At 41.0% G+C, this 20,402-nt stretch overlaps 1 long non-coding RNA gene across 1 annotated transcript; it reads right to left on the bottom strand.

The window, feature by feature from the left end:
• Positions 1-489: 489 nt before the first annotated feature.
• LOC109368328 lies at positions 490-1,842 on the bottom strand. Its single transcript, XR_004160184.1, has 3 exons — positions 1,747-1,842; positions 1,470-1,619; positions 490-553 (listed from the first exon to the last, which is right to left on the bottom strand). It is a non-coding gene; the product is annotated as an uncharacterized LOC109368328 (long non-coding RNA).
• Between the last annotated feature and the right edge of the window lie 18,560 nt (positions 1,843-20,402).

Raw genomic sequence — 20,402 nt, 5'->3', positions numbered from 1 at the left:
GATAATTGCCCTTCTCTCTAAGTGTAATGAGAGGTTTGATCTGTGTCCCACAGGATGAAAAGGACCAAGTGACCCATACCAGCAGACCCAACTCTCTCACCAGCAAGTGCCAATGCATTTTGCATTAGCACTTCACATGAGGAGACCCTGATTTCCCAGCACCAACGGGGCTGGGGGGTGTGAAAAACCTCCAGAATGTGCTTTCTCACAGCCTGACAAATATCTTGCCACAAAACCCAAAGAGTCCTATCATCCAGGACATACTACCCCGCATTATAATTTAGGAGACACAGAATACATACACCCATAATCCTTAACACACTAATAAGAGTTACTTTTTGTTAGAAATACACTTCTCAGACAGCCCAGTCCCTAAATCTACATGAAATCTAGCTCTTTCAGCTTTCTCTGGAACAACACAACTCAGCTGCTGGTTTGAAAAACAGAGAAGAAGGAATGTTTAGTACCTCTTCTCATTCCATAGACCTCCCTTTTAAGAGCTGCAGAGAAGAATGGGGTCATGTATCACGTAAGTAGGAGAAGGATAGAAATTCTACAAAATAAAAATACTGCTTTCAAAAAGGAAAGAGTTAATGCAAAGGAAGTCACTTTATTCCATAAAGTCAAATCCAAGATGCTTTGAGTGCAGTGGTTGGGGACAAGGCTAAAGTAGTAGGTTTCTCTTTAAAGAAGTGCGGGCCAAGTAGAAAAATATAGACTGAAATTAAAGTGCAAGAAGAGAAAAATGCTTAAATTAGCCTGGAGAACTCCATCTATCTCAGTCTTGCCTATACTAGAAAGGGCTTGCTGAAGAAGTGGAAACTGCAGAACTACCAGTCAATTGCCCTGCTGGAAACCCAACCTTACATTAAGCATAAGGATCTTCAGGGCTGATATAGCATAACACAATTCATTCAGGCAAAAAAGCTAAGGTGTGAGAGTAAAGCTGATGCCATGTCATGTACATGCACCTGATGGGAAACAGTGTTGGATTTGCTGGTGACAATTAAAATCTCAGTATTTGAAACTATTCTGGGCATTCTTGCACAGAAGCCCAGTGACACAGTTCCATAAATGTTTTGAAACTATGCAGTGTCCTGGGAGGCAGCAATCAGGATTTCTACACAGTCTGCTTTAGACAAAGAAAAAAAACCTCAAAAGTTTAGAAAGAAAATTGACTCACTGTAAAAGTTCATAGCTTAATATCCAGAGAAAGGCTAGGGAAATAGCGGAGAACAGAGGCTGTAGCCCTCCGTCCATTACTACAGAAGGGTCTGAAGGCCGTCAGAAGAGAGTTTTGGTGCAAATCACTCTGTTTCCCTCCCCAGTCCTTCACCACCTTGCAGGTGCTGCATCTCAGATGTGAATTTTGAGGGTGGATCCAAAGCCCTCATCAATTCCCCTCACCTAGCCAGCCCAGTAGATTTGGAAATGTGGGAGACTACTACAATACAGACTCATGATTTTACCTTTTTCAAGCTTCCCTCATCGTCTCCAGTCTTCCCCCAAACCTCATTTCAAAATCTTGTTTTAACTCATAGCAAAGGCTTGTGAAATGCAGGCCTAGAGCATCTTGTAAATACTGCAGTTTGTTCTGTGCGACCTCTACCTTCAAGTTTCTAACACAAGTGTGCAATCAACAAATATACAATTAGTAGAGCAGTGTGGTTAGGCTGGTATTTTACATATTTTGTAGTTAGAAAAATTATCATGGTGGAAAGAGACAATCAAAAATGAAATACTCACCTGTGCCCTATGCTCACAGTAGAGAACTCCAAAAGAAGAGATCTCCAACAAGAGACCCATCCCCAGTGGCAGTCAGCTCTAAATGGAGTCTAGGAGAGGTGCAGCCAGGCTCCACCCCTTTGGTCCCACAGCTGAATCGCCTTCACCTGTGCTCCCATGGCTGACTCAATGCTTGCTCAGGTGATCAATCAGTGGTTCAGGCCGGGACTCAACAGTTCCCATACACACAAGCTAACGAAAAAGCAGATGCCACCATTTTGTGGCCAGTGCAGTGCAGGCAGGTGATGTTTGTTTCCTCCCAGTATCTGTTTTTGCCAGTTCTTATTTTGTTGTTTCCATCAGTGGAGATGCCCAAGATGGCCTAAGTGATTTAGTTACCCAAGTCTGTATTTCAGTCAATTAATGCACCCTGGTTCCAATTCATTTGGAAACACCAAGACTTTATTTAACTATAAAAGGGTCACATTAGCTGATGGTCTGTTTGCCTTTTACGAGTTTTTAAGAAACCTATAAGGCCAAAGGAGCTCATGGGGGTTTTTGATGAAGAACCTAGACTCCATTCTGTCAAATGGAGTGATCTTGATTTTCTACTACCAAGCTGTGGATCTCCAAATAATATTCTGCATTGCAGATTTCATATTTGTGACCAGCAGTCACAGAAAAATTATCCTTCAACAGTAAATCCACTACGACCACAATGCAGGACTTCCTATTCAAGACAACAGAAAAATTACGTCTTACTTTCCCTAGTCACCATGGTATTAAAAAAAAAAAAAAGTAAAAATACAACTTTATCTATTTTATCTTCTGGAAATGTCACGTTTGCTTTCTGTCCTTCAGAGTCCATTGATTTCTTCTCTCTTCCTCCCCTGGAGTAATTGCACAAACCGTTTCTGCCCATCCACCTTTTTTCTACCAGAAGCTCAGAAGCATCCACTGTTAGTGTGCATCAGAGGTGCTAACCTAAAGAGACAACATTATTGAAACAAATAAATCTATCTTCACAGCCTCTTCTATCCTTTTTCCTTCTTGCTTTCCAGGAGATAGAGAGCAGAGGAAGAATTTCCACAATGGTATTGTTTAAGATTATTATGAAATAAAAATCCTTGATCCTTTCTGTGTGCTTCAAAACCTATAGTAATCATATTAATCCAGGGTCCTTATTGCTGGTTAATGGAATTCTCTTAATATTGACCCAAGATCCTAGTAAATAGATTTACATTGATCTGGTGATGTATAGAGCTCAAGTAAGTCTATCTATGTGTAAGCAAATTAAAAACCTTAAGCCTATACAGCCAAACTGTATAATCCCATGCTGAAAAATTGATCCTCTGATACTCTTGCAGGGAGATACAAATTTTATTTTATTTTTTAGGTAAAGAGACACCTTCAATCTCTTTGAGAGAAAAAAAAAAATAGATCAGCATAATATTTGAGACACACAATGTATTTCATACTGAACAAAATCTAGTTCAAAGCCACCAGGACAAGTCGACATAATTAAAAACTGCACCCTATATTGGGCAACACAGTACTGGTCATTCTGCAGTCAGAGTGAACCTGTAAATGCGCTGCTGCTCCACAGCGTCACTCATCCTCACCTTCCTTCCTGAGCACATTGTTTGACATTTCTAAAGGAAGAAGGTTACCACAGCTTTGCTGGAATGGCAACTGTCAGCACATTCAGCATCAGCCTCACCCAAATCATTCCTTTTTGAAGACAAGCTGGGCTCAGTGTACCTGACTCCAGTCCCAGAATAAAATCACAGAACTGTAGGGGTTCGAAGGAACCTCTGGAGGTTATCTTGTACAACATCCCTGTTAAGGCAGTTTCCTACAGTAGGTTACACAACAAAGTGTCCAGGTGGGTTTTGAAAATCTCCAGAGAAGGAAACTCCACAACCTCACTGGGCAGCATGTTCCATTGCTCTGTAACTCTCAGAGTAAAGAAGCTTTTGTCAGATTCGTATGGAACTTTCTACGTCCCAGTTTGTGTCCATCGCCCCTTGTTCTATTGCTGTGCGCCACTGAAAAGAGTCTGGAACCATCCACTTGACTCCCACCCTTTAGATATTTACTTGCATAAACATTGATAAGATCTCCCTTCAGTCTTCTCTTCTCCAGGCTGTCAGGCCCAGGTCTCTCAGCCCTTCCTCATCCCTGGAGATGCTCCAGGCCCCCAGTTATCTCTGTAGCCTTCTGCTGGCACTCTAGAAGAGTGCCTGTATTTCTTGAACTGGGGAGCCAAGAGCAGGACATAGTATTCCAAATATGGCTCCACCAGGCAGAGTAGAAGGAGCATAACTTCCCTCAACCTGCTGGCCATGCTCTTTTGAATGCACCTCAGGATACCATTGGCCTTCTTGGCCACCAGGGCACACTGCTGGCTCATGGCCAACCTGTTGTCCCCCAGGACACCCAGGTCCTTCTCCACAGAGCTCATTTTCAGCAGGTCAGCCCCTAACCTGTTCTGATGAATGCGGTTATTCCTCCCCAGGTGTAGGACTCCACACTTGCTTTTGTTGAATCTCATCTCTGCCCAAAATTTTAATCTGTGCAGACTGAATGGCAGCACAGCCTTCATGTGTGTCAGCCACTCTTCCCATATCAGCAAACTTACTGAGGGTGCACTCTGTGCCTGTCATCGATGTATATGCTGAACAAGACTGGACCCAGCACAAACCCGTGGAGAACACCACTAGCTACAGGCCTCCAAATAGACTCTGCACCTGTGATCACAACTCTCTGAGCTCTGCCAGTCAGCCAGTTTTCAATCCACCTCACTGTCCTCTTGTCTATCCCACACTCATGTTATAGGAGGTATTCTCAAAAGTCTTGCTGAAGTCAAGGTATGCAACATTCACTGCTCTATCCTCATCCACCCAGCTGGTCACAACATCACAGAAGTCTACCATATTGGTCAAGCATGATTTGCCATTGATGAATCCAGGTTGATTACTCCTGATAACCTTCTTTTCTTCCAACTGCTTAGAGATGACGTCCAGAATAAGTTGTTCCATCAGAATGACTATCAAAACACTTAAGAAAGTAAGCACCATGATTCTTCTTGTATAAATGCATAAATATTGAAGGGGCATGGCAGAAGCACAGAAGTAGGGTCCCTGAGGACTCTGTGCCCCAGGTCAGGTACATCCCATGCCAAGCAAGAGCCATGCTCACCTTCCAGCCTCTCCTCTTAGGGGCCCGGCATGGCCCTCTTTCTCTCTGGTCATGTTCATTAATTATGTTTATTAATTAATTAATTGGAGATAACACCACTTCAACATCAGACAAGGACAATGGGTTCAGAAAGCAGTTGAGAAGCAGGAAGCCAGACACACATGTATATCCAAAGGAAGTGGGATGGCTTATGCTTTATTTCCATAGGAAATCAGACTAAAAATAATCATAAAGCCTAATTCAGTTACCATCCCAGTTTCACACACATTTTGGCCCTCTGGCACATCTGCACTAGACATAATCCTTGCCTAATGTGTTCCAGGCTACTCGCACAATGCTAGAGAAAACACAGCCATAGCCAAGATGCCAAATCATATATAAAGATCAGCCTACATTTTGGCAGCCCAGGAAGAGCAGCTATAATTTGGAGGTCACCTTTATGCAACCCAGTCAATATACATATATACCTTTGTTGTGCATTTATAGTTTTAAACAGAGGTTAAGCAAAAACAACCCAGAGCCTACACAGCATTTGCAAAGAGGATTTGCAGGAGGATAGTCAGTACCTCCAACAACAGCTCACCTTGCTGGGTAGAAAGGTTTCTACCTGGTAAAAGGTCACCTTTATTAAAACAATAATTAGCATAGAATACTTGCCAATAATGTTTAAAACTTCCCCCACTATAAGCATAAATGATCACAATCTTGCAAACAGGTGATGACAGAGGATGGACCTTCTGTGTGGAAGATCCATATCTCTTATTTCTCCACTCTAAGCATTTCCATCACTTACCTGTCAATATTCAGATTCACGTAACAATAGCGTATCAGCAAAACCAACATATTTTAGTTACCATACTGCGTGCCACAAGCCCTGCATATATTTCAGCAAGTGTTTTTGTGACTTACTTACTTGTAGACTGCTAAACTGAGACTCGAGACTGAGATCCAACTTCTATTCTCCTATGTATGCAACAGCTCTGCTGGGGAAGTTTCAAATGCTAGTTTGTCTAGTCCAATATTATGTGACTCCTTTAGAGAGAAGATAGCAAGTGAGAGGAAGAGAGGCCTCAAGAAAAGGATCTGAGAAGGACAATGGAAGGAATGGACTTGTTGGGAGACAGAAAGGAGATGGGGTCAGTGTATTCACTTCTGGGAAATGGAAAGAATGATGTTATCTAGATGGGAGGAAACAAAAAGCTCTAAAGCAGTAATACAGGCTGAAGTTGAACATTAGAGTGACCTGTCTGCAGGCCCAGCAGCACCACTGATTGGGCTGAAGAGTGAAGGTGTCACTCACACATTCAAAGTTCAGGGATAGTTTTCATTTTCCACATGCTTCAGAAAAAGAAAAACTTTGCTTTCATAACTTTGTTATGAAAGCAAGTTATAAGTTACACACTTACTTCTCAATGATTTCCCAAATGCACTCACAGAATATTAAAGTGCTAAAATAAATTTCCTGTGGGTCAGCTCCATGAACTTGTTTTGGGACGACAAGAATGAAACCCTCCACATCATCGCCAACTCTCAATATTTCACAAAAGGAGTATTGTCCATCCCAGCATCAAAGAAAACCTACCACCTGCCAAGTGCTTCGTGATGCACTGGGGCTGTATGGGAGCTACTGGAGATTTAATGAGATACTAAGAAAAAAAGATATCAGTGTAAGATTTTAAGAAGAATTTTACTACAAAAGCAACAAGTTTGTGCCTGCAGAGAGCAAAGCAGTACTGTCTCTCACTCCCTGCTAATGTTGCCATTTTTTGCTGTGTTTTACCTGCAGGGACTGGAGTCTCCAGTCCCACTTGCCTTCTGCACCTCTCCTCCATCTTCTGCACCAGCTCAGAGCTGGAAGGTGACCCATAGGAAATCCAAAAAAAAAAATCTATTGCTGTTCTGTGTCAGCTCAGAAAACCGTAACGGAGCCAGGCAGTGGGGGGGAGACTGAAGTGGAAGTCAAGGAAATTCACTTTGGCAGAAACTAGCAAAGCTTTTTCTGAATGTTAACTACCTAATTTAATGAAGTCTAGAGATCGGTAGAGACAATTGTCACTGCCAGTTTTGATGTCAATCACAACTCTGGAATAGGAGCCAGCAGACACATCCAACATACAGAGAGGAAAACAACAATAAGGCAAGGATTTGACCCTTTGCTCTTCCTGGGTGAAGAAAGATCACCTTTCGGAATTGTGGGGAAAAAAGTCTTCCTGATGAGAACAAGTCAGCAAGAAAAAAAGATAAAAATCTTTTCTCACAAAAGAGACAAAAGAGCAAAGAGAATTGTAATTTCTCTCTGTGGGTCTGCGGTGCCTTTAGGGCTGTCAGTGGGAACCCTTGCAGGCTGAAAACCTCCATATGGGCTGGGAAACTAGGAAAGGTTTCTGTAACCTACACAAGGAACAGGTCAGTGCTTCCCCTCACAGGCAGCCATAAGCTTGCTTGCCTTCCTCCTGTTCCTATGCTGATGGGACTCCAGTGTCCTCAGCCCCACACGGCCCTCACTGCTTCTTCAGAGGCCACATGGTGAGTAAGGGTTTTGTGTCTTTTCCTACTTAAAAAGAAAGGGCCAAAAATGATGTTTTGACATCATTCTGCAAATGCAGAAAGATAGAGGCTCCTAGAAATGTAATATAGCCACAGGCCACACCAGCAATCTCCACTCTTAGGTTCTGTAAGTACAAATCCTGCATATCCCAGGGCTTAGAAAGTTTGGGAATTCACCACTTCCAGTATGCACCAAAGATCTTCCTAGACACCAGAAATGTGTCTTCCACACCATCCCTCTGTCAATTCTGCCTCCACAGGCTGGTGCAGCACACTAGAGAGAGAGCAAATGCTCTAGAACTGTTGCAGTGATATCAGTCCGGGACCTTGATTTTAAGGACTGTCACAGGAGTGTAAGTGCTTGGGTGGGCATCAGGCTCTAAGGAAGCTCTGTAACCGACAGCAGCGTTTCATCCCCCCTCCCCAAGGTCAGGAACTTTAGGTGTGCCCATTTCTGGCCTTACGTGCCTTTTGTCTGCCTACAGCCTTCTTAAAGCCTTTCACAAGTGTACAGAGAGAAACTCTGATTTTACTAAAACTGCACAGTGTTCCATGGAGAGCTTTGCAACAAGGTTCTATCAGGAATGTAAGTAAGATTTGGGATGGGATTTTTCAGAGGAACAGTCTTACTTTGTACTCGGTTTTGAAGGAACTTTGCCACGATACAAAAGCGTCATTCCTCTCTTTTGCTTGTTGGGAAACTCATGAGAAATAGAGATCCTAAACTCTTATGTGTGGCTTTCCTTTGCCTTCTCTCCTGTCTCTACATCCAAGCTGTAGAACTGAATTTGAAATCATATAGACCTCAAAAGGAAGCGGAGGTCAGGACCACATGGATATATATGGAGAGGCCATGGCCATATAGAGCATTTCCAATGGCATATAGAGTATTTCCAATGTTCATCAAATTCCCATGTGTCTCATTAAAGCAGCACTGACATCCTTTAGCAAACTACACCCAGATTTACCACACATGAAATAGAGATAGGCCTTGGCAGACGTAATCCCATGTGGGCTAGCCATGTGTTCTCCACAAAAGTTATAAAGACTATATAACTGTATACATATTTTCATGACATGCCCCTGTAGAACCCAAGACTTTGTGAAGGAGGAGTTGAAGTTTAACATTTTTCCTCTCAGTGATGAGGTTTCTGTCTCAGGACACGGGTTCACAGCTTGTTTTCCTAGCATAGGGACATTTCACCAGTGCTGGTCACTAAGGCTCATAACTCAGCACTGCTTGCTGTAGATCATAGAAAACATCAATCTGTGACAGGGATGAATTTTTACACCTACTGAAGTGAATTAATATATATATTTTTTGCTGCCTTCAAATTCTAAACGCACCTATTTGCTTCCCCAAAACCAGAAGTATCTCAGAAGTGGCAAATCTTCATATAAAATGAGAAGGCTCTCCTAGTTGTGAAAGTTCCTTACCTTAAAGGGATAATTGGTGAAACATATATTACTATTGCACCCATCAGCACTGCCAGAGGTCTGTCATTTCCCTTACAAGCCAGAGTACTGAAAATAAGCTAGAATTAGGCTGTTATTGTCTGCTGTGTTAACACCAGCCTCAGCAAACAAAGTGTCAACTCACATGCATTAATTATGTTTAATTTAAATCACTAAATTTACTAAAATTCTGAAATGAGAATGGGTAACAATAAATTGTGCTCCAAGGATGGGCCAAAATATTTGTTCTGACTATTCTCATGGCCACGAAATAGCCATTCAGACTAGCCTGGTTCACAGAACCAATGACTTGGATATAGCAAATGTACCATATAAATAGTGCTTACTGTATTTTGAATGGAAGTACAAAAATGAAGAGAGGAGGTGATTGCTCCCTCTGTAGCAGAACACAATGTGCTAGAAGAGAGGATGCTGAAGCGTAAGTGTTGGCATAATACTTAAAACCAGCTTTGCAAAAAATTTCTGTGGAATTTACATACATGTATTTTAAAAATAAGATCAGTAGAAATCTTTCACCTAACTGAGGCTGCCATTGTCAGAAGTTGAAAATTCAAACTTTTGGAGCCTGATCAAGGGCAATCTTAAGAGAAGGTAAGCCTGCTGATGTCCCTATTCATATTGATAAATCATTACACAGCCCCTTGCCTTCAATATTCCTTCTTCAAATTTCCAACCAAACTTGTTTATTGTCCGTTGTTCTTGTGCCAGCATTTTATTTTAGGCTAAACCACATTTTTTTCCTTTTTGATTGTTGCCCCTCTCGCATATACCAATCTTATTTATAGCCTCTTCACAAATGTCTTTTTGCTAGGCCAAGTACATCTTGCTTTTTCAGTTTTGGCAAAGGGTTTTCATTGCACTGGGAACACACTCACTCTATCTGGTTCCTTTCATGCGGAGTGGGGTCTAGGACCATACGTAGCATTTTCTATGAGGTTGTACTGATGCTCTGCACGGGGCCATTGGTATTCTCTCTGCTGGAAAAGAATCACCTGATATAATCCTAAGCTACATTACCTTTCTATTTTCCCTTTTTACTAGGATGTCACATAAGAAACAATTCATAAGTAATTCTGTCAGTCATTAATTGTTACCATTATTTGACCTCTACATCATGTTTCAAGAGAGTTTCCAGCCACTAGAAGAGCCAGATTCTGGAACAGACTCAACTGCTCTGGCGGGGCAGAGAGCAAAAATCCTAACTAGTTTTAAAACCGAGTCTGATAAATGAAGAGGAATATATGATGTGACTGCCTGAAATATCAGGAGTCTGGACCCCATGATTCACTATCCTGAGTCCAAAACTACTAAATATAATATACGATAGTTACTAATCGTATCTAACTAATCGCTCGTGTGACAGTGATATTTTATCCGGAATTTCAAAGGGTAGGAATTAGTTGACTAAAATCCCAGACACTATTTTTACACTTGTTTCTGTCCGGGACTACAGCACTTAATACATTCACGTATTAAGTTCTCATTTCCTCATATTAATATACTGAATGAGCATGACCAAAGACTGCTTAACAAAAGGAGCATGCATGTTTCAAACATACAGAAATGAAAACAAAGGAGAGATTAGTAAATCTATGTGGCTGCAGAAGCCAGAAACTGATCTCACCTCTCCCAATTCTCCCCACATCGCCTAATTTGCGTGAACGTCTCCCTTCCTGTGTTGTGCTTCTACAGTTGAATGAGTCAGAGGAGGCTGAATCAGGAAACACACTTCCCATTCAGGTCTGAAGCTGTGTGGCTCCAAGGCAGTCTCCATTGCATAAAGCAGACACTAAGAAGTTGCACACCCCTGAGGAAGTTGTCTCCTGTTTTCCCATGCTTCCTGCTATTCTTACGCAGTCTCACTGTTCCATTAGAATAGCATGAAGACTACAGTGTCTCATTTTGTATAACATTTTCTAAAATGTTTGCTTAAGTGCTGAAATCTTTTTTTTTTTTCAGAAGACATACATGACTGATTCTAGTGAAGAATCAAGATACCAAAACTAGAATAACAGATAGCAAAAACACAATACAAAAATCACAGTTCAACTACTCCTCCACACTCTTGCCCTCCTAACTTGCCCACATTTCCTTAGAAGCTCCTAATATGCCTTCCTTAAACACCTGTGGGTGATTATTAGTGCCCCTGGTGGCATGCACCCATATGGAAGCATTACAACTTCAGCTGACATTCACTTCATGCCTATGCTAATTTTGGCCTCAGAAATCAGGTGTTCAATCCCCAGAGCTTTGAGAAGATGAAAATTTAGTAGAGATGCTCAGGTCACACCTGTACTTGAGCTGGTGTACACACCAGCCATATGAGGCTCTCCAAGAAATAAAGAAGCCCTATGCAAGCTGAGAGCTCACAACATGCCGTATGGTGACTCAAAATCATAGTGAAGTCTTTACAGAGGGAAGCCCAAATCCCTCCTCCGACTGAGGCAATACTGTGCCCCTCCAAGAGAGACACCCTAAAACTTCCTAGTTGCCTCAAGAGTGGACATTTTACTGCTTCTGCTACTCCACTTAGGGGGAAAATATTTAACTTTTTAATTGAAAAATGCAAGACCAAGAACTTGGCACTCTGGTCTTGCTGAGAGGATAGTTTTATGTATTATCCAGCAGGTATTCTACGTAAAGAGTTCACCAGAGACCTCATGTATCTTGCTGCATAAGACTCTAAGTTACTTCTGAATACACAACTTGAATATTTTTGACAATTCTGTCTTTTTTATCTATCTAATCTATTTTTTAATTCAACTATAAGTCTTTACCCCCATAATTTATTGTGGCAGTGAGTTCCACAGATTAACTATATGTGACATAAAAGGGCATTTTCTTTGCTAGTTTTAAATTTATTGCCTTTTAATTTAATTAGGTATCCTCTTGTGCCTCTTTCACAAGACAGGATAAATAGGAGCACCTGCTGACCTTCTTTGTGCCATACATTATTTTATATACCTCTGTCATGTCACTTCTTATTAGACTCTTTACTAAACTAAATAGCTGTAATCTTTTTAATCTCTCCTATCATGGAATACTCTCCAACCTTTAATCATTTGCTTTGCCTTTTCTAAAAAGTCTTTGGGTATTCAGGTCTCTCTAGGAATCCATTTAGAAGTAACATATAATTTACAATAATTTAATTTTTAAAAAGTCTGGGACTGTTTAGACAACTAGGTTCCTTCTGCTACCTATCCTTTCTAAGCTGGTAAGATTCATCAAGAAAACAATGCCTCTGTGAAGTAACTTTGTTGTTTGCAAAGAAGAGTGACCAAGTTCAACCTCAAATACATGATGTATTTGGGGTAAAACTCTAGGAAGTACCCCAGCTCAAGGCAGGGTTTACATTCACAATTAGCTCAATCTGCAGTCAAAGCTATTCCAGTGTTTCCTCCCAGTGACTGTGGACAGTGATTTCATCTCCTTCTCATGGAGGTGGGTCCCAGCCAGTATCTCATTCTCACCAGCTTCTCTTACTGTTAGTGGAAATTAGAAGAAATAATCTCCAGTTTCAGTGTCTCTGAGTTATCACATTTACTGGACAGATACAAATTCATGCAAGCAATGAACAGATAGATAGAGCTTGGTGTGGCATCAGTGCCAAAATGCAGTTTGTGAGCCTGGGAGTTGTCCCAGCTTTATCATCTCTCGCAGGTATTTTTGCATTCACAAGATGGGTTATGTTTTAGCAGATGGGGCCTACATGTACACAGGTGGGTTGCCAGTCCTAGCAGATGATACTTTCTACCACCAGCTCACAGAAGCACAAAATGAAGATGTTCTCCTGATGTAACTCAAGCAGGGAGCTGGAACTTTATGATCCTTGAGGTCCCTTCCAACTCAAGCAATTCTATGATGCTATGATTCTACGATCTGTGAAAGCTGTTCTTTCCTATGGCAAGGATCTGAGATGCTCATGGTGCTCCATACCTCTGCTAGAGTTGTGGCCTTCAGTCCCTCAAACTGAAGCTAATTTATTTGCATTAATAGGGTCCTGCATTATTTGAATGAAGATCTTGGGGGGTTGAGGGGGTGGGGGAGAGGGAGAATAGAACATCTCTGGAACCAGCAGATCAAACACCCACTGTGCACTTGTCCTTGGAATGGGGGACTTACACTACTTCTCCTGATGTAATTCTCTTTGATTCAGAAGGAATCAACTCAAGTTCCTTACCCAGACACTGTTTTGCACTCCAGAAAGAACTTACTTCTGCCTTTCTATTTCTTTTGGGGTTCAGACTTCATTTCCAAACACAATTTAAATAAGGTAATTCCTCTGTCTGAAGGATTCACATATTGAGATTTCTCCCAGTTTTCCTTAAAGCTCAACAACAAAGATCTGCCTCCTTGGGGCTAGTAGCCACACTATGCCAGGACATCCAAGTTGCTGGATCCAGAGAAGGGAGCAGCATCTCACTGAATATTTTAGTTTTGCTAAGGGTCATCAGTCTCAATGCCACCTCTTTCCACAGAAACAGCTTTTGGATGCAGGTATCAAGAGGAAGATGAGTGAGCAGCTGCATCTTGGTTTTGATGTCACAAACTGATGCACGACTAAGGACAAGGAAACATGCCCCAAAGCAACTCAAAGTGAAGTCATTTGTGGGACTCTGTTGCAATGCGAGTTAAAAACCCTGTTTTGACAGAGCAGAGAGGCAGTGTTTGCAATGAAGTGTTACAAAATGGGGGAAAGATCCAAAGTGTTTTGAACCTGAAATCAGCAAATAAAGTTTCAGCTGAAAGTTGGCAGCCAGAAAACTCTCCTTTTCTTTTTCTTAAGCAGAAGGACATCCTTTTTACAGATACATACGTGCACAGAGTCGAAACTTTGGGTTCATACAGTTGCCTAAAGCCAGGCACCTCATACCACTGCAGAAGCCACAGGCGGCAGAGAACCTCAGAGCAGGCCAGGAGAGATGAGAGGAAAAGTCAGTACCTTGATACCAGCTGCTGCACTTCAGGTCATCTCAAACAGGAGTTCTCACATACTTGGGCTGAGCGTTTTTCTCTGAAATTTTTGCTCAAAACCAATCACCAAAAGAACGTTGGTTTGGGGGATTTTTTGTGGAAAATGGCTGACTAGTAGAAGTGCAGCTACTTGCAGAGCTGGAGTGTTAAAGAGCATTGAATTTCAACCATCACTTTCTAAATATCACATCCACTAGAAGGAGAAAAGGAAACCCTAGCGTGGTCTTGTTTATATGCTGTTTCTAAAGCAACAGCACTCCTGAAATTGTGTAGGAAAACAGAGCCACCTACAGGGAAAACTATTCAGCTTGGTAAGGACACAGATGGGAGTAAGCAATGCATGATCCTGTGCCACCCAGCAGCACAAGGGCAGGAGCAGGCACACACTATGCTGCCAGTATTAGGATGGGAGTTAAACAAATATATTCCGTATGACAGAAGTTCTGTGAATCAGAATCTCTCAGACTCTTCTAGTTTTGACAAATTTTTCCATCAACTTTCAACTAAAGTAACAGCAAGCCTTTAGTTTGCCATGGACTACATCCTCACATTAGTAATGAATAAGTGCTGGAAGACACTTGTATTGACTGGTACACAGGGTCACAGACTCAGCATACAGCTTCTGCCCACCTGAGTCCCTTCCACCTGTCCTCTGTCCCTTGGGTACCTGGGTATGCCCATAGTTTCTTGGTGACACACAAGTTGTATCTAGTACAGTTGGCTACTTACTGAACAGTGCAAGTACTTCTTTAAGGGCAATGCCAGGCACTTTTTCTGATATTTATTTCTCCTCTGGTGACGGCATCTGGTGACTGAAAATCTGCAGTCTCAGCAACGGCAATAGGAATAACTCCTAATTGCCCCTCTGCCTCCACTGAAAAACCTCAAGATTGCAGTCTCATTAATTCATTTTCCTATTGTTTGAGTGTTCCATTATATGTCTTCAATTGAGAAGAAACTAAAGAAGCCAGAAAGGAAGGAAAAGAACATTTGACTGAAAACTGTGACTATTTTGACCAGTGTATCTTAATGTATTAAGAAACTGTAGTGGAGTAGCTGCTTAAAATCCACCTTAGGAAATAAAAGACAGGTCTTCAATACCAGGAGCTGTTACAACTTAGGGAAGCAACTCTAAGAGTTTCCCCATGGCCAGATGATAAAGGATGTTTTGTAACATTAACACAGGGGCCTCCTTACTTAGCTAAATTAAGCCAATTAAAATGGCACGAAATCAATCTTTCTTTAAATACTTAAAAGCAGAGCAAAAATTAGGTTGAGAGAACCCTCCCAAATTGATTTCCATTTCTGTAATGACTGATTTATGTGATATATAAAGTTCAGCTTCATATCTAGCTGGACTTCTAAATGTTTGTATGTTCTTACTTATTCAATCATGCTCTCTTGTAGGATTATTATTTTAAACTCATCCAGACTTGAGCTTTTTGAGTTATTAGAAAAAAATTCCATAGACTTACCTTTGGCTGAATTTAATAATAGTTTTAATTCGATTAAATCTAATCGAATTACATTAAATGCATCCTGCAATTTTATATGTACTGACTTAGCTGTACAGTCAATGGAACCAAGTCATCAGTGTAACAGTATAGCTTTAAGCTTTGATATTGTTGATATAGGTCATAATGTAGGAAACTAGGACTTTCGTGGGCAGAAAAGATTTCCCCTGGCCTAGATAGTCTCAAATTCTATGTTGAAAAGAACAGTGGGTGTGCCTTGCAATTTATGGCTTCCATCTGTTTCAGATATCACACAAAGAGATACCAAACAATGACCCTCATGAGATGGCTGTTGACTTCAGTGGGAGCTGGATGGTGTGGGAGGGTTAGGTAGGAGGATCCTGTATGCAAGTTGTCAGGAGCCTTGTATAGCAGAGGACAGTATGGTTCCACTGGCCGACTATATTTAAAGACAAAAGCTAGGTAAAAGTATTTTGAATCCCTCTTGAAATCATTTTGTTGCTACTGAACTGTCCCTTTTTCTGTTTTAACAATGAGTCTTAATGAAAAACATATTGCAATCAATTAGATGTGGACTGTAAGCTCTCCCAGACAAGGGCTGTTCTTTTTGTGTATACACACAGGGTGAGATATGTTGCTGTTAATTTTAACTATCTAGGAGTTGTGTCCTGTCCAAAGCAGTTGTCCAGGCTTCCACTGAGCTCCTTGCAGAAAGCCCTTCAAAGAAATACACTCTATTTATCTTTGGTGATGTATATCTCAGGGCAATTGGAAAAGTTTTGCCATGACTCATACTTGCATATGGCTTCATGCAAGCAACCGAGCTGTTTTAACCCCTATACCATCTGCCCACCCACTGTCCTTGGTCTCCAATTGCTTCAACAGGCAGAAAAGAGATCTCCCCTATAAGGATGGAATGTTTGCATTCCTGCTAGCATCCACTTAGTTAAAATCAGTCCACCAGCGGAAAAAGAAGAGCCTTTGGGACACCCAAGAGAATGACTGAAGTTGGGAGGTGGAGTGCTGAACTCCATGAGCAGACCAACCAGAGGCATAAAGAATGCAAGGCAAAGGATGTGCAGATGGCAACAGTCAAACAGGCAACTCTCAAAGGGAAGCTGGACCTGTAAAGAAAGTTGACATTTCTAGAGCTTCACTTCGAGGTAACTTACACTTTCATTTCCATTAAGTCCTTTCTCCAGTATGTCTGCAACATTCTCAGTTCCATATTTATCAGTACACTTTCTACTCTGATGCCCATTTTTGCTAGGGAAAATACCAAATAACACCTGAACCAGAAAAGAACCCTCTATACCAATTTCCAGCTCAGCAGTTATTCACTGAAAACTGTACTGTTTCCAACCAGCGCATATCTAAAGGGTTAGATCTTCCATCTCTTTTTTTTCAAGGTGTGTCAAAAGAGGCTAGAATAGACATTTTGTTGAAACGCGGAATTAAATCAAGTCTTGTAAAAAGCCAGCAAAAAATCATGGCTATGGAAAGGCATGTGAGTAAAGTTTAGCAAATGGGATCATCACTTAGATTTCTGCATGCACATTTATGCCTCTTTCGTGCCCATTCCCTGACAGCAGAGAGCAGTAGCTATTTTAACCACTACAACAGCAGTTTGTTCTCAAAAATCTCCACTGGAAAATGTCGATTAGTTTCCAAAGGCACAAATGTGTGAAAGAGGCTGACACAACAACATTAAATACTAGCAGCATGCTTCACTCAGTATTCTGAATTTGCTTAAAACATATAAGTTCCCTTGACTGTTACTTTTTCCTAAAGGGATAAGCCTAAGTCTAAGTTTCGTTTCTCTCTATTTTTTTATAAGATGCCATGTAATTTTCACCTCATTGTAAAATATTCCTTCAGGGACAAACTCACAGTAGATATGTTTGATACATGCCTCTGATTTAAGTAAAAACAGCATGTAATTCCTTGAGGTAATGGAGAGAGAGAACCACTTTCTATACAATCTAGTATGTAGTTAATGAGTATTAAACCAGAAAACAGAAAAAACATAAAACTGAAAGTTTGTCTTGTCTTTACGAGAACATACTTGTATGTTTGGGATAAATGAAGGGAAAGGGGCTTCTCAAAGATATTTACTTTCTAGTAAAAGGAAGAGAGGGAAGAAGTAATCTGAGGGATTATCTGAACCAGATAAAAGCACTTGGATAAACTCCCATGCCTATTAACAGCTCATCTCCAAGAAAATATAGTAGAGCCCATGGACAGGGCAAAAATGGATGTTTACCTCACATAAAAATTTTCCCTCTGGCTCTTTCAGTATGGAGAATAGGAGTAGATGAGGAAACGTGTGGAGAAGAGACCTGTTCCTCTCACACATAAAACATGGCTCCCAGGCACTCTGCTCACCGCATCCACTGCTCCTCTAGGTGGGAGTCTGTGGGCTCAAGAAGCACAGGAAAAAAATCCTTACAGCTAAACACACTTGAAAGGATGGAAGCTCAGCAGGGATAAATCAGTGCAGCTTCAGCAAAGTATGTGGGTCTGGCTGTAGTGGTTTACTCAGTCTTTGGGGTGAGGAGATGCGTTATCCCACTACTCCATCATGCATCACATCTAGGTAAGCTGCAGTGATGGAGCACTTGGATATTTCACACGTGAGTAGTACCTGCCGACAGGACAGGAATTTCTCTTTTTTTGTTCTGGGGTTGATTCACATTACTTTGATAGCAGGATTACAGAACAAGCTTTCCTTCAGGTTTTACTCTGTGTTCAATTCAAGGTGTCTTGAATAAAAAAAAAAATTTTTCCTCTTCAGGAAAAGAGGAAAATTAGTCTCCTCTTGGTGTAGAATGGTTTTACATGGCAGTCCTCAATAACTAGGACGAAGCTGGAGTAATTCCTAAGGGTTAAAGGAAAAAAAAATGCCTACATATGCAAGCACTAATTCTTGATCTGTTTTGACTGATCTCTTCCAGATCAGCTCCTCCTCATATCAGTAAATATCAATTCTCTATCTTAAGCAGCCTTCGCACAGAGCTGTCAAAAGTTCTGTTTTCATTCAAAGACTTAAGGTTGCTGTGCAGGTACAAGCAAAAAAGAAAAGTAATTTCAAGGTAAGTACAAATCATGGATGTTAATGATCTAGGAACATAAAATATTAAACAATAGATTACATACGATTAATTACATTGATATTTCATGAAAATGTACAAGTTCGAAGAGTTTGCTGATGCAACTCTTATTTTGTGCGTTCATCTCCAGTGAATACAGTCTTAATTTACATAGAAAGTCATGCTGTTTTATATCCAGATATGTAAGTAATATTGATAGCAGATTACAAAACTAGATACATTCAAATCACAGTAGATACATCTAAATCATAGTACCACTTTGGTTTGCTGAGGCTTCTAGCTGGAGCTGATCTTCCCCATTGTTTTCATGATCTGCTTTCAGGGTTTCTTGTAACTTCAATGTTTCCAGAGAGCAGAATGGAAAAAGATTTTATTTCTAGCCAGTTACTCAATCGCCAGCACTCTAGGACTTCATATTGATTTTCTGTCCTCAGCTGCTAATGTGGTGCACATCTCTCTAGTTTTCTCCTCTCAGGTCACTAAGATTTATGGTAGACTTTGAGTAGTTGAAACCAGGATGCAAACTGTTGAATTGCTACTGCTGGAAACCACCTGCTGTTGACCAACACTGGCTCACATGCACCTCCTGAACGCTTGAGACTACCTCGACATGTAGTGGATGTTTTGCTTCTCATGGAAGACAACATGGCTTATTCACACTACACTTGCTTGCTGGCTAACTCACTTCATTTAAATTTTAGTAGATAGAATGCAGTTTATCTGAATGAGCAATTTGCTTTAGAAAATGCCAAGTCTCCACCAAGACATCACTTGGCAAGTCTTTGCTCGTTTAGCATGATGTCTCCAAACCGGGTAACTACTGATTTTTCATGATGCTTTCCTTGAAGAAAAAAGGGCCTCAGTATATTTGAAGAGACTTTCATGGAATCGCACTAAATTAAAGAACTTTGTGTTGAGTAAAGAAAGAGAAAATGACAAAATCCACATCCATGGCCCAGGGAAAAAAATGGGAAGGTTTGTAATAAGAGATGCACAGAATAAGGGAAGGGCTGAGGCTAGGATCCTCATATGAAACATGGAGCAGTCTGAAGACGAAGTACAGTTCCTGGCCTGTAGATCAATTTAGGTTTAGAATTAGGGTTTCTAGTAAGAAAAGCAGCAACAATGCTTGTGAGTCTCCATAAATAAATAAATACACAGGTCTAACACTGGCAATCTCCTCTGACTCACAGAGGAGGATCCAAGCTTGTTACTCAGCCTAGGATTACAGTTGGAGCTAACAGAAATTCCAGGGCTACATCAGAAGCAAGACTGGAAGGGGCTGCCAGAGGAAGTCCCGAGTGGCCAAAATAACTGTCCCCTGAGGAACTCTCAGACAGAGAAGGACTGGGTTGAGCAGTCCAAAATGAAACCTAGATTTTGGGTGGTGGAGGGGCTGAAAGACCGAAAGAGAAAGCCCATAGTTACTAATGTAAGACTGCTGAGAAGAACTCTCCAAAATGAACAAAAGATTTAGTATTCAAGTCCTAGAGAGATATGCTGAACCTGTGGGTGGGGTGGAGACACTAGCCAAGGAGTCAGCCTATAGCTAAGGTTAACTTTAAGGCTAAGAGAGAAAGAGAAATCCCAGAACTACAGTTTAAGTTCAGCTGGAAAGGGGACCAAAGGAAACTAAGGGCTGCAAAACTAAACTGGTCCTCTGAGACCAATGTTCCACAAAATTTTACTATCAGGATCTAGTATATGATTTCCAATAAGATTATAGAAAAACCTTAACTACAGGACTCAATATGTAATGCTCTGTTTTTCCTTGTCTGTCTTTCTTAGAGCAAATGGCACACACGGTAGATTAATTACTTTGAACTATGGAAATAGCCTCTCCCGGAAATTAAGAAACTATAATGGTTTAATCTTCATGTGTACTGAAAAGAGA

The sequence above is a fragment of the Meleagris gallopavo genome, chromosome 6 (assembly GCF_000146605.3).
Source record: "Meleagris gallopavo isolate NT-WF06-2002-E0010 breed Aviagen turkey brand Nicholas breeding stock chromosome 6, Turkey_5.1, whole genome shotgun sequence".
Taxonomy (NCBI): Eukaryota; Metazoa; Chordata; class Aves; order Galliformes; family Phasianidae; genus Meleagris; species Meleagris gallopavo.
This window is presented reverse-complemented; position numbering and strand designations above follow the sequence as displayed.